This window comes from Vombatus ursinus, unplaced genomic scaffold, assembly GCF_900497805.2.
Source record: "Vombatus ursinus unplaced genomic scaffold, bare-nosed wombat genome assembly UNPS02014791.1, whole genome shotgun sequence".
Lineage (NCBI taxonomy): Eukaryota > Metazoa > Chordata > Mammalia > Diprotodontia > Vombatidae > Vombatus > Vombatus ursinus.
The window spans coordinates 20,908,423-20,929,326 of record NW_020954569.1 but is presented as its reverse complement, the minus strand read 5'-3'; the positions used below and the strand labels follow the sequence as shown (position 1 = coordinate 20,929,326).

At 34.7% G+C, this 20,904-nt stretch overlaps 1 protein-coding gene across 1 annotated transcript in view; it reads right to left on the bottom strand.

The window, feature by feature from the left end:
- Positions 1-20,904, bottom strand: part of CDH18 (cadherin 18) — a 382,285-nt gene that overhangs the window by 345,185 nt on the left and 16,196 nt on the right. The gene's annotated exons all lie outside the window — the stretch shown is intronic.

The following is a 20,904-nucleotide window of genomic DNA, read 5'->3' as shown; positions in this document are numbered from 1 at the left end:
ATGAAATGAAACCCACTTAGTTATTGCAAAGAATACTCATGCATTAGGGGAAATAAATTGTCATTCAAGTGGAGCAACTGGAAAATGAAGGGGAGAAATACTGCTCACAATCTAATTCCCAAAGTTGTGTGGACAGTTTTTTATTTTTTAAATCACATTCACCTACTGAGGCTTTTACCTCCATATGTTCCTCTATTTGAGTTCCCATTTGCCTAAGTCATTGGGATGGTCTACCAACAGGTTCTACTGCTTCCACTCTCTTTTCTAAGCCAATTAATTGGAAAGAAATATACATATATATCCAATTAATATATTTGTTACATATAACAATTAATATATATTTGTTACATATAAAAATTAATATATATTTGTTATATATAACAATTAATATATATTTGTTTATATAGACATTGGTTTATATATGTATTTGTTTATATATATATATATATTATATAAACAACACCCTTCATTTGGTGATTTTTTTTCAATCATTCTATCTTTAAGGGAACAAGATTTCTTTATCTCCTTCATCCTCCAACATTTCAGTTTGATATATTCCTTAAAATAGTTTTGAGCTCCATAGTAATTACTATTTAAAATGGGTTTCCAAAGAGAGTGAATGTGGTAGATAAAACATCTACTGAAGAGTGACAGTTTCTCTAAAAATGTACTGAACCTGAGAGAAGTGAAACCAGATAAAAGAAAACCAAATCCCAATTAATGCCAACCAGGTATGGATCAAAGACCAAGTAAGGGAAGAGAACAGATAAAAGTCTGTCAGGAGCAGCCAAAAGTCCCAATGCAAAAAGAGATTTAAAAAAAAAAATCTAACAAGAAACAGATAAAAGTCCAGACTATAAAAGAAGAGAATGATAAAGTATCCTCAAGAAAAAAAAAAGGATTCCAAGAACTATAACAGTAAGAATTACATCTGTTTGGGAAGTAAATATATTTTCAAAAGTTCTATAAGATATTTGAAGGGAAGAATGGTGAAGAGTCTGTAGAAGAGCAAAGATAAAGATTTCTAGCTAAATAATTTTTTTTAAAGTTATGGTCAATGCCAAAACATTTCTTTGTTTTAATTGGATACAAGTACTTAGTTACATCCTTAAAACACCAGTCTCGTAGGGCTTCATTTGCTCTTCTTGGGATAGATGCCCTCTTTGTAATAATACAAATTCTCTCTTCTCCCTATTGCTTAGTCATAGGCATGAAATTCAGTGTAATTGCAATTGTTTCAACAAATAATTTTGATGCTTTCTCAAGGATTACAAGAGTCATTTGAATGTTATGCAACTCATCTAAAATTTCTCATTTTCTTTTTTTTCCAAACTTTCACCTCCAGGTTTTATTATTTACATCTTCAGCACAATTATTCACCAGTCTTCCACTTTAAATCTGTTATTTTTTATTTCATTATTCTCTTTTAATTTTATTCCTGTTCAAATCTTTATAAAATCCTATTGCTTCTAAACCCCAAAATAGTTCTCACATACGTCCAAGTCCTTTTTATTCCCAAAGACACTTCCCTAGTTATTGTTGTTTAGTTGTATCTACTTCTCTGTGACCTTGTTTGGAATTTTCTTGGCAAAGATACTGGATTGTTTTTCCATTTCCTTCTCCAGATCATTTTACAGATGAGGAAACTGAGACAAACAAGGTTAACTGACTTTCCCAGGGTTACATAGGTTGTAAATGCCTGAGACTGGTTTTGAACTCAAGAAAATAAGCCTTCCTGACTCCAGCCCCAGCACTCTATCCACTGTACTACCTAGATGCCACTGGTACACACTCTAATTTCTACCTGTTTGGGCTATTTATTTCAATAGGCTCTTAACTAGTCTTTCTGTTTCCATTCTCTTCCCTCTATAATCCAATCATTGCACATACTACTGCCATACTAACCTTCCTTAAGGCATAGATATAATTATAACCTTAGGGTCAGTGTGTTCTTTAAACTTCTGCCCATTTAGTAATTTTCCCTTATGGCTACATCCTCTAAAGTGTGTCCTATTCTTTATCTATTTCCTTTTATACTTTAATCTCATCTTGGCCCAACCTTACATCTCCCAATCCACTAACTTCCTCCAACTAGCCTTTTCCTGCACCTTCTAAAATGTTCTATAAAATTGTCTTACATCTTCATTTCCTTCTCTTCCATTTTTTTTTTTTTACATTTTGGGACAAACTAAATCCTGACTTTTCCCTCAAAGATAGCACTTTGCCTTTCTCTCCACTTCTGGTCAATTCTTTTCTTATGATCCTACTCCCTCTCTTTCTTCTAGAATTCAAATTCACTGAATTAGAAGGATGTGGTTGGTTTTCTCTTTATTTTTAAATGTCAGTTCTTTCATGAGTTTCTTCATCTTTTCACAAATAAAACCTTCTACAAAAAGTCTCCTTTTTCATCCAATCAGCAATTGCCTTTTTCCTCATAAGCTCTTTAGTATATTTGAAACATATCAAGCACAGCAGGCTCTACCTCAGCTTCATTGCCAGTTCCACAAAACTTCTTCCCATTTCAAAGGGGCTCCATCCCAGGATCATCTCTAGTACTAGGTTACCCTCTTGGGACAAGTCCTCTTCCATCTCCTGCCCCAGGACCTTTTCCAGCACAAGCAATGTAAATGCATGCACACATGCATGCTATCACACACACACACACACTCACACAACACCTCTTGACTGGACTGGCAGGCCTCCCTGGGTTTCAATAGACAGAACTTGACCTTGGCCAGGAAGGTGAACCTCAAGGGAGGACCTCAAACAACTATGCCTTCCTCCACAGACCTCTGTCTAACTATTGAAATCCTATTTGGACTCACGGCTTGGTAGTTGAACATACTTCTCTCCTTTTAAGTATGCACATTCTAGTGTATCTGAACCCCTGGCTGTCACTCCTTCATGCTTGTTTACCTCATCCTTCTCCCTAAATTGGCTTTTCTGTAATTTCTACTACTTGCTCTGCCCTCAGGATAAACAGAATAATTCTTCTGGTACATATTAGCTTTTCATATACTTGAATAGGTTGAATGTGTCCCCTCTAGGGGTGCAGCTAGGTAGCTCAATAGATAAAATGCCAGGTTGGGAGTTAGGACAACTCATTTTCTGAGTCTGAATCTGGTCTCAGACACCTACCAACTGTGTGATCCTGAGCAAGTGACTTAACCTTGTTTCCCTCAGTTCCTCATTGGTAAAATGAACTAGAGAAAGAAATGGCAAACCACTCTAATATCTTTGCCAAGGAAACCCCAAATGAGGTCATAAAGAGTGAGACATGACTGAAACAACTTAACAACAACAATGTCCCCTCTAGGTCTTCACTTTTCCATGCTAATCTTCATCAGTTCTTTCTACTATTTTTTGTTCAATTGTGTCTGACTTGTGACCTCATTTGGGGTTTTCTTGACAAAGATACTGGGAGTGGTTTGCCATTTCCTTCTCCAGATCATTTTACCGATGAAGAGCTGAGACGAACAAGGTTACGTAATTTGCTCAGGGTCACACAGCTAATAAATGTCTGAGGCTAAATTTGAACTGAGGTCCTCCTGACTCCAGGGCTGACACTGTGTCCTCTACTCCACCTATTGAATATGACATAGAATTATCTTCAGGCCTGTCATTAACTTGGATCTACTCCTGTTTCTCATTGCAAAAAAAGCAAAAGTATAGCCTGCTAGTTTGTCTCATTGTCTCAAGTTTCTCCCACTCTAGACCATTCTCCACTCAGCTGTCAAACTGACATTCCTCAAGTTCAGGTACGACCATGTCACACACACACACACACACACACACACACACACACACACACACACATACACACACATAGACACACTCAATAAACTCCAGTGAAACAAATATCACTTCCAAGAACAAATATAATAATCCTCTGTTGTGTGGTCAAAGTCCTGCATAATCTGCCCCCTAAGTCCCACCTTTCAATCAGGCCTTCTTATATCTTATATATACCTGAACACATACTCTGTGATCCAGTTGTTCTCCATTTTCTGACTCCTGGCATATTCACTGTCTGTCCCCCATTTGCAGAATGCTCTCCCTCTTCAACTCTATCCCCTGGCTTCCATTAGGTCTCAGCTAGAATCCTACCTGCTACAGAAATCATTGCCTGATCCCCCACATACTAGTGCCACCTTATGGTCGGGGGAGAAGATAAGGGAAGGACTTTTAGAGGGGTAGGTAGGTTAAAGAATAGGAAGACAAGGTAGTGGGCAGAATTAAAGCAGTAAAGTTGTGGGTCAAAGTAAAGGTAGGATAAATAGGGTAAGAAAGATAGTGAGGAAAAAATAGAAAGGAGAAAAATATACAAGAAATTGTAGCTTAGAATGTGAATGGGACAAATTTACCTATAAAATGAAAATGGATAGCAGATTTACAAATTTGAATTCAACATCATGTTGCTTTCAGGAAACATTATGAATATGAGAGATACACACAGGACTAGAATAAAGGCTAGGAGTAGAATTTATTATGTAAAAAAAGCAAGGATAGTAATCATGGTCTCAGACAAAGTTAAAGTTAAAATAGATTTGAACAAAAATGAAAAATAAACCACAATATTCATCAGCAATATTATTCAACATACCTTTAGACTGTTTAAAATACCTAGACAGAATAAAATTCTTGAACATGTATCTGCCAAAATAGACACAGGAACTATATGAACATAAACATAAAACACTTTTTATACAAATAAACTCAGATCTAAATAACTGAAGTAATATTTATTGTTCATAGGTAGGTAAAGTCAGTGTAATTTTTAAAATGACAATTTTACCTAACATCTATTTATTCAATGTCATCCCAATTAAATTACCAAAAAATATTTTACTGAGTTAAAAAAATAAGAATAATAACAAAGTTCATTTGGCAGCAAAAGGTCAGGAACTTCAAAGAAGCCAGGAAAAAAGACATAATAGAAATAGATTCAGCAGTATCAGACTTTAAACCATATAAGAAGGAAGAGAATTGTTGAAGTGTAAAATGGATAATTTCTATTATTTTAAATTAATATTTTCTTGTGTAAATAAAACCTATGTAGCCAAGAATAGAAGGAATGAAGAAAATTGGGAAAAAAACCCAAACTTTCATAGATAATCTCTTGGATAGATGGTGATTGGGTTGGAATACTGCTATGGTATATGAAATGATCAGCTAGTTGATTTAGAAAAATGTGGAAAGACTAGAATCTATGAAGGAAGAGGCTATCCACTCTCAGAGAAACAGATGGCAAGTGGAAATAAGCACAGTATGGTCTTACATATGTTTGTATGAGTGTATATGTGTATGTTTATAGACATACATGTGTATGTATATATATATACATACATAGATACACACATTATATATGTGTATATATATAAATATATAAACATTATGTGTGTGTGTGTGTGTGTGTGTGTGTGTGTGTATGCATATCCACACTTAATTGTAGCCTTCTTAAGAGAAGAGGGAGGGAGGAAGGGGAAAATAAATAAAGTAAAAAGTGCACAGCAAAGGACGAAAGAAAATCAACAAAGAAGCAAAGAAAAGTTGGGCATCTTTGAAAATAATATTATATAGTATCTATTATATAGGTTTTCTTGAAATGGAAATGTATTGCTTTAAATTGAATCCTCTCCTATGGTCTGCTATGTACATGGTAATGTTTTTTTTTTTTAATTTTCTCATTTTGCATTTAAGTTTAAAATAAAATAAAAATTATATTGCAATATTTCATTACCATAATAGTTTTTTAAAAAGGGTTTTGGAATTTAAGATTGGCTAAATAGTGAATGAAAAAAGAATAGAATTTTGAAGATTAAATATGTTTAAAAACATTTCCCACCTATTTTAGTTGTTAGCCTTGAGTAAAAATCTTATCTGAAGGACTGATCTTAGCACCAGTGATTGCCACTTTGAACTGAGCTCAGATACCAGTAATGATCTTGAGGAGGAGCAAAATGTAATTACATTACTTAACTTTCAAATTTAGCCTGAAAACTGTTTAAAAATTACTAAAAATTTGATAAAGACTTTTGTGCAGTTGGTAGAGTGCTGGGCCTGGAGTCAGAAGATTCATCTTCCTGAGTTCAGATCTGACCTCAGACACTTAACTAGCTGTGTGACCCTGGGCAAGTCACTTAAAACTGTTTGCCTAAGTTTCCTCATATGTAAAATGAGTTGGAGAAGGTAATGACAAGCCACTCCGGTATCTTTGCTAAGAAAACCACAAAATGTGTCATGGAGAGTCAGACGCGACTGAACAACAACAACAAAAATTTTTATAAACACTTCTAATAGGTTAGTTTAAAAAATGTCACCACCAACGTAATGTGTCTTTTCTCCCACTCCCCACTCCCTCCTCTTAAAATAGAATTGAATTCCTTGAAGAGTTATGAAAAACACTTGAGACAGATCCTAAAGTCAGTCCTTTGAAAAGAAAGGTGGAAAGGGTATAGACAGAGTGGAGCACATGCTTGTACTGGTTGATTGATCTGCTAATATAGGCCTTCAGCCCTTCAGTAATGCATCAGTTGTTGAAATTCACATAAACATCTGGATAAATGTCATAAGTTGTCTGCACCATTTTAACTGTTGACTTCCAAACGATCTAGTGCTCATGGTCTATCATCTGCCTGCTGAAGTTTATGAAGTTTATCAGGCCTCTGGGCTTTGACTCAATTGTAAGCCTCAACAAGCATATATTGTATCATTTCATCTGATAAGCAAGACCAGAGAGTGGAAGAGTAGTTTACCAGGGCCAACATATTTTTTTTTTGCTCACACTGTGGATCTTTTTTTTTAAGTTAATAATTTTTTTTTTCCCAATTACACATAAAGATAGTTTTTGACATCCTTTTTTTTTTTTTTCTTCAGTGAGGCAATTGGGGTTAAGTGATTTGCCCAGGGTCACACAGCTAATAAGTGTTAAGTGTCTGGTCTGAGGCAGGATTTAAACTCAGGTCCTCCTGACTCCAGGCCCAGTGCTATCCACTGTGCCATTTAGCTGCCCCCAAAATCCATTTTTTATAAGATTTTGAGTTCCAAATATCAAGGGAATCAGGAGGATTGGCATGACTTTAAAAACTGAAAGTGTTTATTTATCATGATGATTTCTAATGTTTCATTTAGCTACATTCTATGATTGTCTGAAACCACTCCTCCCCCACCATAACACATTTATTTCATTTTTAAAGCACTTTGGAGTCTTGTATTGAGTCACATAGATATCGAAACATACATATATTATAAAATGTAGAGTCCCTAAATGAATGAAGAAAGCCATTTATTAAGTTTTTAGTGTGTGCCAAGCTTTGTGCTATGACCTGTGGTTGCAAAACAAAAACAAAAGCAAAAACAAAACAAAACAAAACAAAAAAATCTTTGACATCAAGCAGTTTATTTTCTAATACATAAACATAAACATATGCAGTTTATTTTCTAATACATGGAGATAATCCATAGTGGAGCACTTTGGTTCCAAACATTACTGTGATGGTGACTGGGGCCCTGGGGAGTAGACTGACTGACCTATCCCGGGAACAACAGCAGAAATGACTTGATTGAGATTCCATGATTGCTTGAGGGAAGGTTACCCTTAAGGGATGCTTTTGAGGAGGCTGTGGAGAAGACTGCATGAAATTAGGAAGTGAGATGAAGTATGGATGAGGTCTACCTGAAATAGAAAACTAAGTAATGTAGTTACTTATCTAGACATCAGGACTTCTTGGTAGAAATTCGTTAGATGAAAGTATTAAAACTACCAGGACTTGACTTTTGACTTAAAAGGGAAAGTATAAAGCTACAGAAAAGACTTTCCTGACCTTTCTTACACCAGGATAGCCAGACACCAACACCAGGTTTCCTGCTTGCCCTAAATAGGCCTCAGCACTTACCACCTCCTGGTATGTGCCTGGGGTTCCAGAAACAGAAATGAACACAAATGCCATTTCCTTTCCCCTTTGCCAAAGACTGGACCTTGCTATTTCTAACTGGATTCTTCATTAAGTCTTACTTTACATTTCTCTAAATGTTTGATCCATAAAGCATTTTGTCCTTTGATAACTATCAGTCTACTAACTAAATTCTGAAAATAAGCTGCAAATACTTCCAAACTGATCAGCAGTTCCTCCTCCCCCTCCCCCAAACTGTTCTAACTCCTTTTCTTACTCCTTTACTTAAATTAGACTCCTTTGTTTACTCTAAAGAAACTTCTAGATTTTAATTTAAAATTTTACAATTTTATGATTTTTCCTCCTCCCTTTTACCTACTCTCCTCAAAGCCAAAGTGGCAGTTAAGACAGTACAGAGAGAGTTGGAAAAAGGGATTAGAGTTGTTAGTGGTAGTAAAAATACTGTTGTTGCTTTTTTTCTTTTTTTCTTATTTAAGTTCCAGTCGATGCTAAACTTTTTACTTTCATCAATGCCCTGGTCTCTCCAAGTTTGTCCCATCTGCTTTCAAAGCCAGTCTAAAGTTAAGGAAGATAATAAACACATCTATTCCTCAACACAGTGAGATGTTTCTTTTAAGACTGCATATGAACTAAGCTGGAACAAGTTCAGAGGAATAACAAATTGAACAATGAGGAATTTATACCAGTAAATAGGATAATTCAATGTCTGACAGAGAATGAAAGGTATTAACTTTCTTATGATTAATTTCCAACACTTAGAACCCCCCCCATCATTACTGTTAAATACTTTTTGTAGTACCAACCACTGATACTCCAAAGCAGCTTTTTCCACTCAAATAAGAAAGAAGCAATTAAAATTTAAGCATATATTGTAAAATGTACTTTAATCATAATAAATCATGTTCCATTGTATATTACCATGATGTGAGAATTATAGAATAAGAGGCCCATGGGTCTGGAAGAAACCTTAAAAGGTCATCCAATGCATGCCCATAATTTTAATAGGATTATAGATACATCATCCTAGAAGGATGATAGACAATCTAATTTGTATGGATTCTCTTTAGAGACTCTACAATTCCCCCAAGAATAAACCTTAGAATCAAAATCTAAATGCCTTTAAACCTGAATTTTTTTATTTGCTATTTCTTCCTTATAAAATAAATAGATAAAAATCTTGTTACTTTCTTATGACATTTCTTTAAAGTAAATCAACATGAAAGTATTACCATATACAACAGTCTTATGTGCTAAATATCTACAGAGAGTGAGACACAGCAGGAATTTGAATATAGAATTTCCCTAGAACACACACAGTGCACAACTTCTGTTTACCAACTGAAACAGCAAAACATATTACAGTAATTTCATTGCTGTATGTGCACCACAGGGAGCAGCAAATAGCATTTATGCTGTGTTATGTTTAATGCAAGGGGAAACAATGTGCTTTATTACTTTTCTAAACCACTAAATTATTTGTTGATTTTGATGACATGAAGATATAAAGTACAGAGGTTCTCTACATTCACAGCTGCAATATCAATCACAATCTGGCTTCCTATCTTTTGCCTTCCTACTCAATTGCCCTCTTCAAAATTACTACTAATCTCAGTGGTATTTTCTCAGTCCTCAGCTTTCTGACCTCTGTCTCATCTGACACTGTTAATGACCTCTCTCTTTCTAGATAATCTCTCTTCTCTGGGTTTTTATGACAATCTCTCTTATTTCCCTTATCAGTCCACTCCTCTGTCTTCTTTGTGGGCTTATCATCCATATCATACCTTCACCAGTACTGTTCCATCCTAGGCTCTTTTCTCCTCTTCCTCTACAGTCACTCTCTTGGTAACATTATTATAAGTTTAATTATCATCTCCATGATGATAATTCACAGATACATATATTCAGCCTTAGTCTTTCAATTCTTTTCAATTTAATTCCGCATTACCAGTTTTCTATTGAAAATTTTTAACTGCATGTCCCAGGAACGTCTCAAATTCAACATATCCCAACCTGAACTCATATCTCACCCTCCCCCAAAACTTCCCCTTCTTCCAAACTTCCTTATTTCTGTCCTTCTGGGATCATATTCTTGGAGTTTTCCTGGAGTCTTTACTCTCTCACTCCACCTAACTAATCAGTTGCAAAATCTTATTATTTATGCTTCTACAACAAGTCTCCTTTTCTCCACTCACATTTCCCATCTTTAGTTCAAGTGCTTATCACCTTTCACTTAAATTATTAGTCAATCACAATCTGGCTTAAATAAATACAATAGCTTCCTAACTGGTCAGGGGAGCTATTCACTTAAATTATTAGTCAATCACAATCTGGCTTAAATAAACACAGTAGCTTCCTAACTGGTCAGGGGAGCTATGTGGCATAATAGATAGGGTGCTGGGCCTAGAGTCAGGAAGACTCATCTTTTTGAGTTCAAATTTATTCTCAGAAACATACTAGCTTTGTGACCCTGGGTAAGTCACTTAACCTTGTTTGCCTCAGTTTCCTCCTCTGTAAAATGAACCAGAGACTGAAATAACAAACCACTCCAGTGTCTTTGCCAAGAAAACACCAAATGGGGTCACAAAGAGTCAGACACAACTGAAACAACTCAACATCAACAACTAACCAGTCTCCTGTGTCAAGTCTCTTACCTCCGCATTCCAGCCTACATAATGAGATCAAAGCAAATTCCCTGAAGCAAAAATCTGATTGCAAGCTATTTAATCAAGTCCAGGGCTTTCCATTGCTTCCAAGATAAAATATAAACTCTGTTTAGTTTATGAAGTCCTGTATAATCTGTCCCTAACCTATCTTTTAATCCTATTTAGATGTTGATCTCTGTCCTGCCCTCTAGCCACTCTAGGCATATTGACAGTCATTGCAATGGCAGAGATTGGCATGTCCTCATACATGTCACCACATGCCTTAGCACTGATTGTCTCACATGCCTGGAATGTTTCTTACCTTCATCCCATAGAATTCCTCTTTTCCTTTGAGGTGCTACTCAAGTATGATCTTAAGTAAATGGGAATGAAATCTTTCCTGATCCCCTAACTTCTAGTGTTCTCCACCCAGAATTGCTTGAATTTAATTACTTTGCATGTGGTTCTATTTATTCACTTAACATTTATGCTACATATATTTAATATGTGCTTGTTATCTCCCCCACGAAATGTAAACCTCTTGCAAGAAGGGATTGTTTCATTCTTTAAACTTGTAACTCCAGTGTGTAGCACAGTACCTGGAACATAGTGGAAGAAGCTTAATAAATACTTGTTGATTGATTGTTTGATGTAATAACCATTGTTTTACAAGTACCTTCTAATTTACCAGTAATGCATTTCATTCACTTTTGGAGAGATATGTCGAGATTTAATAAGTTCAACAACAGCAACACAAATAAAAAGCAATCAATCTGAATGAATGGAATAAGCTATTATGGAAACTTCTTTCATTTAGAAACTTTAGGTTCCACTAATCGTGAAGAGTATTCTCTCCAAGGCCATTCAAATCTGTTAAGAGTCTTATTGCATGATAAGCCTAAGGCTTATTATGTGACAAATGCTAAATACTTTAGAAAGTGTATGGTATTACTTATTAAGCATCAATTATAAGAATGTTCAGCATTACACTATTGCTACCATTAGAGCACAATGTTTTTAGTTGAATCTAATAAACCTATGTAATGCTCATTGAATTGATTTATATTAGTTTTCTTTAGGTCCTTTCTTTAAGCATTTTAGATATTTACACGAGTGAAGGAAATAACTTTACCCCTGAATTGTTTTCAATGTTTCTGATAGGCACTGAGAAACTGCTGTTGTCAAGATTAGAGGGGAAAACTATTTATGTACAATTTAACTACACACCAGAAACCTTCACAATTTATTGTGAAATATCGTGAAATATTGATGCCCTATCCCCTCTAGAAAGAATATAAGTATTTGTTTCATTTGCTTAAGGCTGATAATTGCTGTTGTGTTTAGAGATTACATGGCTCTTCCATACCTAAGTGTTTAGAGAGACACAGATAAATCTGGAGACTCCTCATGGTGATATTAATTGATGGTGATGATTACCACACCCCCAGAATTCCAGCATAAACCCTTCAAGTTACTCTTATGTAAGGAGGAAATGCAATTCCAAGTAAAACATTGTTGCCACACATTCTTTCTATTTGGTTCTTTCTTATTGCAATTAAAAATGGTTTATACAGTCTTGAATACAATGGATACACTTCTTAGTACTTCACTTCATTTTGATACAACAATTGAAAGAAACCATGCGTGCAAAGCATCTAATGAACTGAACAAGCAATTACAGAGAAGACAAGATGTTCCAGAACAAGCTCAATGATCATTACTTTTTGTTTTCTAAAAGATGATAAATAATAATCTCTCCCTTTCCTGAGCTTAAAGAAAAGAAAATGACCTAGTTACTTGAGAAGTCCTCATTATAACTCTAGTTCTCATCTTTCTGAATCTCTGTTATCTCAGTTTAAAATGGGTTGGTTGACCAAAATTGAATCTGTTTCAGAAAGGGGGAAAAAAAAGACACTGCAAGTAAAATATAAATGTATAAGAAAGTTTCTGCCTGAGCTATATTGTCACACATACACAGAGACAAAATCACTTAAACATATGCTATGTGGAGAATCTACATTAACAACGAATTTTCCTGAACATAGAAGAGAAACAAAACAAAGTGCTCCTGCATCCCTTAGATGAGACAATGAGCTTTCCACAGCATAGAACAGAAAACAATGCTGCTTGATAGTTTTTGTTTGTTTTAAAGGCTGATTGCTGTATGCTGCTGCTTCTCTGTACTTTGTGTTCATGTTTGCTTTTTGATTAGGAGATAGTGTGGCTACTTACCTATACTATAGAATCCCAGTCAAAGCTGAATATATTTCATGTGCACAGGGAGTAAAGTACACATGAAATAGGATATGAAGAGCAGAGAGATGCAAGATTTGTGATTCTCAATGCACCTCCCTCCCCCATCCCCATTCCCAACCCCATCCCCTGCCCCAATAAAGAAAATTTGGTCACTGCTGAGCAAAATCATTTTGGAGGATAATGAGTCTCACTTAATTTTCAGGATCCTACTTCCAGGATATGTAATTTCCTTTTCTGCAAATTCCTTCTTCCAATGAAGGTTTACTCCTTAGTAAATGACTCATCACTCTGTGGCTAACCTGTAATGGGAACAAATTTAACTGAGTTGGTGTTTTTGACCTGTGGTGTGTCACCAGACCAATAATCAAATTATTTCCAGTTTATTCGAATCTGCTACCACGTGATCTATGCCACCTTCAGGCTAAGAGGAAGTATTGGGAAAAAAAATCCAAGCATACAATTTAAAAATCTTAATGGTGGTGATATAAACAGATAGTAGAACAGCAGACATCAAAGAAAGATAAAATGTTTGCATAAAAATTAACTTAAATATTTTTTTCCTATTTTTTCTTTGGTTTGGTTTGGTTTGGTATAATTATATCTGTGTGGGAAATTTCCAGCATAGAAGTTCCCTCCTCAGATGTGATGAACTTAAGTCCATCTAAGAGTTGCCTTGGTCACTAAGAGAGTAAGTGACTTGCCTATAGTCACACATTAGAAATCCAAGTATTTCTGACTCCAAGGTCAGACTTCTCTTTAGTATACTATATTGCTTCTCTAAAATGACTTCCTTCCTTCCTTCCTTCCTCCCTCCCTCCCTTCCTCCCTTCCTTCTTTCCTTTTTTTTCCCCTTTCTTTCTGAAGAAGGGAGGATAGGAAATGTAAAGAGATCAGACTTCTGATTTCATCTGTATAGGGATGCTCAGGAGCATGTAGGTAAGCAACTGTTCTGAAACTTCTAGTCTTATCAATACTAGATAAATCTAACAACAACAACAAAAGAAATAATTAAGGACTTGAATAGAATTTTAGAAAAATTAGATGTAATAAACCTATGGCAATTATTGAATGAAATAAGAAGAAATATACATATCTCTCTGCTGTGAATGATACCTTTACTAAAATTAGTAAGTTCATGCCCTTCGATCCAGTTTTACTAACCAGTAGGTTAATGTCAAAAAGAGATCAAAGACTTAGGAAAAGGTCTTATAAGTACAAATATGTACATAATATACTAAAATATTTATAGCAGCTCTTTCTGATAGTGGCAAATATTGGAAACTAAACTGATACTCATCATTTGAGAAATGGTTGAATAAATTGGGGTACCTGAGTATTATAGAATACTACTGTGCTATCAGAAAGGAGGTACCATGATTTCAGAGAAATGGAAAGACTTTTATTAGCTAATTCAGTGAGGCAAACAAAACCAGAAGAACAATTTATAACATCAATCTTATAAAAATGAACAAATCTGAAGACTTTTAAAACCTAATAAAGACTGAAATGAACAAGAGAGCAATTAACACAATTATAACACCATAAGGATAAGGAATGATCATTCTTGATTCCAGAGCCAACCTGTCAAAGAAGATTGGATGGAGTGGAATAACTTATGCACTTGGCTAGGAGAAGGGCTACCTCATTATGTGAGCCAGGGGTAAAGGAGGATATAGTATCAAAAGATAGTCCCTGCCCTTGTGGAACACACAATTTTATGGTGGAGACAACATGCAAATAAATATATACAAGCAACCTGCATGCAGAATAAGCAGGAAATAACCAACAGAAAGAAGACACTAGAATTAACAGGGGATTAGAAAGGGCTTCCTATAGAAAATGAGATTTTAGTTGGGATTTGAAGAAAGTCAGGGAAGCCAAGAAGTGAAGATGAGGAAGGAGAACAATTCAGGAATGAGGGCCAGCAAGAGAAAATGCCCAGATCCTAGAGATGGAGTGTGTTTTTTTTTTTTGAGGAATAGTACCATCCTAGGGCAGTCCTTCAACATTTCCAGCCTAAGTTATTGAAATAGCCTACTGCTTGACTCCCTGCCACGTGTTCTTTCCCATTCTAGTCCACTGTCTACTCAGCTATTAAAGTTAGCTACTCAGTTATTTTCCTAAAGAGCGGGTCTGACCACCCATCTCTTTCTTTCTCTCTCTCTCTCTCTCTCTCTCTCTCTCCTTTCACACACACACACACACACACACACTCACTCACTCACTCAATAAACAAAGATTCTATGAGTTCCAACAGTTAAATTAACATTTGAAGCAATCTATGACTTTTAGCACCCTCTCTATCCTTTTCTGTTATTGCACAACTGTAATCACAGACATTTAAGATGGTCGCTCAATACTAAGGATCACTTGTTTTTCATTAGCTGCCACAGCCAAAAGAATTCAACCTTCTGGCAATGAGTTTCTCCACATTGGTTAATGCTGTTTATGTGACAGTAGACTCATAATCTGATGTCAGGGATATATTCAGATTTTTTTCCAGCTTGGTTGGAAGTGGAAGAGATCATTTGCTGACATACTTTTTATGAAATCAGGATTATATTCATATCACCATACAATATAAAAGTAGATTTTAATGAACTTTTTAAAAAATCTGCTGAGTAAAACTGCTGCTTACTAACTATTTCCAAAATCATATGGAAAAGCAACCTGAAGGATAGAATATTTATCTTTAGAACAGTGATGTTATTAATGTGTGGAATTCTGGAATTCTGTTAAAGGAAAATATCTTCTGTTCCCAATTTTTTGGATCATTATATTAAATCAAAACTTTGCAGAATGAGCATTTTTGTGTACTAGTTGGAACTAAGGTCTAAAGAAAATGTTTTAAGGACTGTAACAAAATTTAGGACAAAAAAGAAATGCAACCAGAGAACCAATAATGAAGAATGTTACCTCCCTTCTGACAGAGAGATGATGTACTAAACATTAAAAGAACAAACAAACAAACAAAACAAAACAAAAAAAAATAGGGGGCAGATTGTTGGTGCAGTGGATAGAGCACCAGCCCTGGAGTCAGGAGGACCTGAGTTCAAATCCAGCCTCAGATACATAACACTCATTAGCTGTGTGACCCTGGGCAAGTCACTTAACCCTATTGCCTAGCCAAAAAAAAAAAGCTGCATATTTTTTGTATACAGCCAATATGGGAACTAGTTTTGCTTGACTATGCATGCTTGTTAAAAGGATTTTTTTTTCTTTGACAGTGGGAGAACATTGGAAGGAGAAAAAAATAAATGCTTCTTAGTTGAAAAAAATATATAGAAAAGCACCTCTTTCTTAGGATCATTTCCTTCCCCATTCTCTGAAGCAACTGAATCTATGACCCACCTAAGTAAAGCTTCCTCTTTTTCATTCAGAAAGGATTAAGATATGGATCACCAGAAGGAAACCCTTTCAGTTATTGTGGGGAATAGCAGAGAAAGGAACCAAGTAGCTTTAGGAGATTAATGACTATTTTTCTATTAAATGGAATAGAATGTTAACCTCAAGCTGTATTTTAATATATTATGATTTTTTCCTTCTTAGAAATTCTTATGAATATTACCTCAAATTATCTTAGGCAGAGAGATTCTTCCTGTTCTGATAGAGGGAGGGGAAACTGTTAGTTTGGACATTTCTATCTCTAAGCTAGAAATGCTTAGATTTAGAATAGTGGTAAATTAATCAAAAATATTTATAGAAAACTTGTGCCTAAAACCCAAAGTAGCAAATTAATATATTTTGTTTAACAAAGTCAAAATTTAAACTCAATATTTTGGTTTGGTTAAATGTTTCATCTCATTAGACAAATGATTTCCCTTTTCTAAGCCTCAGGTCTGTCTTTCTTTTTTTCTTTTGTTATTTTTTTGTTTGTTTGTTTGTTTGTTTGTTTCTGCTTTTTTTCCTTCTGTTAAATGAAGATAATTATGCTGATGCTACCTGCCTCATGGGCCCGACATGAGGGAAGGGTTGCGTACCCTAGAAGAGATTATAGTTATTCAATACAATTTGATTTGATAAGCATCTACTTTCTCCCTGTCATTTGCTTAGGCACTGGAAAACTCAAGATAAAACAAAATCTGAATGATTATGATTGTTTTGTCTCCATTCATTATATGGAATTGAACAAATTGAAAGGAACCTTGCCGCCTGTGTCCAGATATACATTTAGATGAATCTGTAACATCTGGTTCTTGCCTGAAATTTTGGATCAGCCTTTTTTTTCCTTTGATTCATTGAATAAATCTAACACAGGAACTTTCCTAAATAAGAAATTATGCATTTTTTAAAATGAATTTCAATTTGAAACAAAAACAAAAGTTAATAGGTTTGTTCAAAATATAAAGGAATTTTATATTTTATTGTTTGACTTTCTAGGGAATACAATAGGTGCGTCATAGAAAAAGGGACATTCAGAAAAGGAGGAAAGGAGATTGAAATAATGTTTCATTAGGTAAGGTATGTAAGATAAACATCTACATTTTTCCTATTTGGGAAAAGTATAAGTAACATTTGAAAATATCTTAATGTACTCTAGGCTACAATTTCAAATTTAATGCCCTATCCCATATGTTAGGTATAGTCCAATTAAACAGTTTTTTATATTGGATGAAAATCAATAAAAAGAGCACAACCAAGTTTCTCAGAATAAGCTAAGTTTTCTTTTAGGAGTGTTCTTTTACTTAGGACAAGTATACTTCAAAAATAAGCAAAAATTAGTCACTAAACACCAGATTTTTAGAAAAAATATTTTCTTAGTTTTACTTTGTTTTTGTTAAAATTTGGATTTTTATATCTGATTTTGGCTCATAGTCTTAAAGTTGAGAATTAGAGATATTTGGAGTTAAAAAGAAGATTAGCTATCAACTGGCATGTATACTTACTTTATGCATGAGTAAACAGAGGCCCAGAGAGTTAAATAACATGACCAATATCATATAATTAATTGATCTTCTCCCTTTAATTGCTCCTACCTGTACACTGATTTTTGGTATTCAGAAGTTCAATAATACATCATCATAACATAGTTCAAATACAGCTCAGCTACATTGTCACTAAAAAGATTCAGGTATTTTCCCAGAGACATGCTAATCATTAAAAGAAAAATCTGGTTTTGAAGCGCGGATTTTAGCTTTGGATGTAATAATAACACTTTAAAGATTATCCAACTCATTTATTTTTCATTATAATTTGTTTATAATTTGCAATGGAGAATGAGCCTTTTCTCCTGGGATTCTCATAATGTTTAATATATATCTAAATTGTCAAGTAGGAAACAATTGGTCAGTCAGGCAGTCAGTAAACACTTATGAAGCACTTACTATATGCCAGTCACTGTGCTAAGTATTGAAGATTCAAAGAAAGGCAAAGGCTGGGCCTGCCCTTAAGAAACTCATGCCCTAATGGGGAAGACAACATGCACCTACATACAAATAAGTTCCATACAGGATTAAAAGGAAATAATTAACAGAGAGAAGAGGCTAGAATTAAGAGGGATTGAGAAAGACTTCTAATAAAAGGTGGGATCTTAGCTGGAACTTGAAGAAAGTCAAGAAAACCAGGAGATAGAGATAAGGAGAGAAAACATTCCATTCATGAGAGACAGCCCATAAAAATGTCTGGAGTTTAAAGATGGAGTAAATTGAGAAAGAACAAAGAGGCCAGTGTCATTGGATTGTGGAGTATGTAGGGGGAATAATAAATTGTAAGAAGACTGGAAAGAGTATGTAAGGAGTATAGTTATTAAGGGTCACCAGATAGCTGTGAATTAGGAAGATTTTTACATGTCTTAGTATACTAGAGGTCACAAGTTCACCCCCTTATTGCTAAGAGTAGCTTTTAGAATGTCAAATGGAGGAAAGTTTCAAAGTCAGATGACATATGATATATGTCATACTTCATCTGGGAATACTGCCACAAATAGGTCTCAAATAAGATTTAATTTAGAAAATATAGGGCAATTTGGGGGGGGGGGTATTTTTTTAGTTGCTGTTATCACCTGCATCCCACCAGGAAAATACCAACAAAAATCATGGTTTAGGTGATTTAGAACAATGCCTGATTCCCCTATATCTGGAAGGTTTCTTTCAAAACTGAGTACATACAACATATGTGTGTGTCCTTCTGTGTTATTCTTCATGGTCGAGGTACATCTCTAAGGCTCTATTATGAACTTGTTCTCTTTACTCCATGGGTAACCAAGAAATACAAATTGGGGAAGACTAATTATGATTCTAAAAAAAAATCAGTGTCAGAAAATAAAATATTTATGAATTGATATTTTTAAATGGTCTAAAAGGCAAAAAGAAGCACAATTTTTATTTCATTGTGATACTTTTTGAACTTTTTGTTTCAAAATTACTTACTTATTTTATTCATTTATTCTTGCTTTTTGGTGAGGCAATCAGGGTTAAGTGACTTACCCAGGGTCACACAGCTAGTTAAGTATCAGGTGTCTGAGGCCAGATTTGAACTCAGGTCCTCCTTACTCCAAGACTGGAGCTTTATGCACTGTGCCACCTAGATGCCCTGAAAATTGCTTACTTTATAAAATGCTCTGTGAGTTGAGAAAGTTCCCTTGAATTAAACAGTATCCATCTCTAAGCCAAGTAGAGACAATTTTGTTTCAGCTAATTGCATGAGTTAGACTGCCATTGTTTAATATGTCATGTGAGGAATTTGATTTCCTGAGGAAAATGCAATGAACTTTTGAAAACATGAGACAGAACACAAAAGTACATTGAAGTGTTAAGAACTGTAAAAATGTACAGCTGTGGGAGAATAATGTAAATGCAGCATGAGCAAAGCCGCAAGGGTCCTTAAGAAGTACAGATAAAGCTGAGCTGTGAAGAATGGAGTAGTGGGGAATGATCAGTCAATATTAACTTATATCAAAGCTTGGTAAATTTACTAGTTTCTGTTAATGTCAGTAGAGATTACCTGAACTAATATCTAGTTTGAAAGCATGGCTAAAAAAATAAAATCAACTTAATGTATTTTAAATTCACAAAGAATTGATTGATAGTGTAGGATACTGGAAAACGGGCTTTTCCTTTATTCTATGAACAGGAATATTCATTGTTTGAATTTAAAGGGAAGATGAGAGTTTAAGACTTTCCTACAAAATTATAAGTTCCTTGATGATTATTTAGAAATTGCTAAATCAACATGACTGCATGTCAGTTTTAATGGTACATGGCATCCTGTCATCACATTCTTACTTTAACAAACTCAGATGTCAAGTGTGATACACAGAGTCTTCATTTCTCAAAGAGTCTAAGATAGAAAGTTCAAAGAATTTTCATCTAGAAAATATAAGATGACAGCCAGGACCTTTTTTAGCTGTGCATCTAATTTTCAGTTCAGCATTTTATGATGATACCAGAACTGTCATAATTTTTCTGCAAAGCATGACCCTTCCCCTTCTTTTTTCCACGACTCAATACCCTCTTTAAATTGCAGATCATATTCATTTGATTTGAAAATATCATCCTTCATGTGAAAATAGGTCTCAAAGTATTCTATGCTGATACGAATCTAAAATAATGAGGAAACACTGAGAAAAATAGAAGTAACTCAGAGGTTGAGAATAAAATATTTTATAAATAATATTTAATGAAAACTTCATTAAACTAGGAGTTAGACGACTTTGGTTTTAGACCCAGTTCTGCCATAAACTAAGTTTCCTATCTTAGATAAGTTATTTCCCTTTCCTGAGCTTCAATTTCTTCATCTATAAAACTGGAGCAGATAATCTCCAAGTTCCCTTCCACCTCTAACACCAGGATTTTAGGTTAAAATTGAACTCACAGATACACTCACTCCCTCCAAAAAAAAAAAAAGTAGCAATACAAACAAGTTCAAATCAACCAGTTATTATGAAAAAAAATGAACTCACAGAATTGATCAAATGACATATCTTTCTTTTAAATTAACAACTTAATTAAAATGAATCATTATTCTTCCCCTTCCCCTTTAACTTTTCCTATACTTAGACAGTCTAAAAGTTATAATCAAAGCTCATATTGCTGTGAAAAAAGGGAACAAAATGGCATGGATGCATAAGTAACATCAAATTTCCAAATTTATGA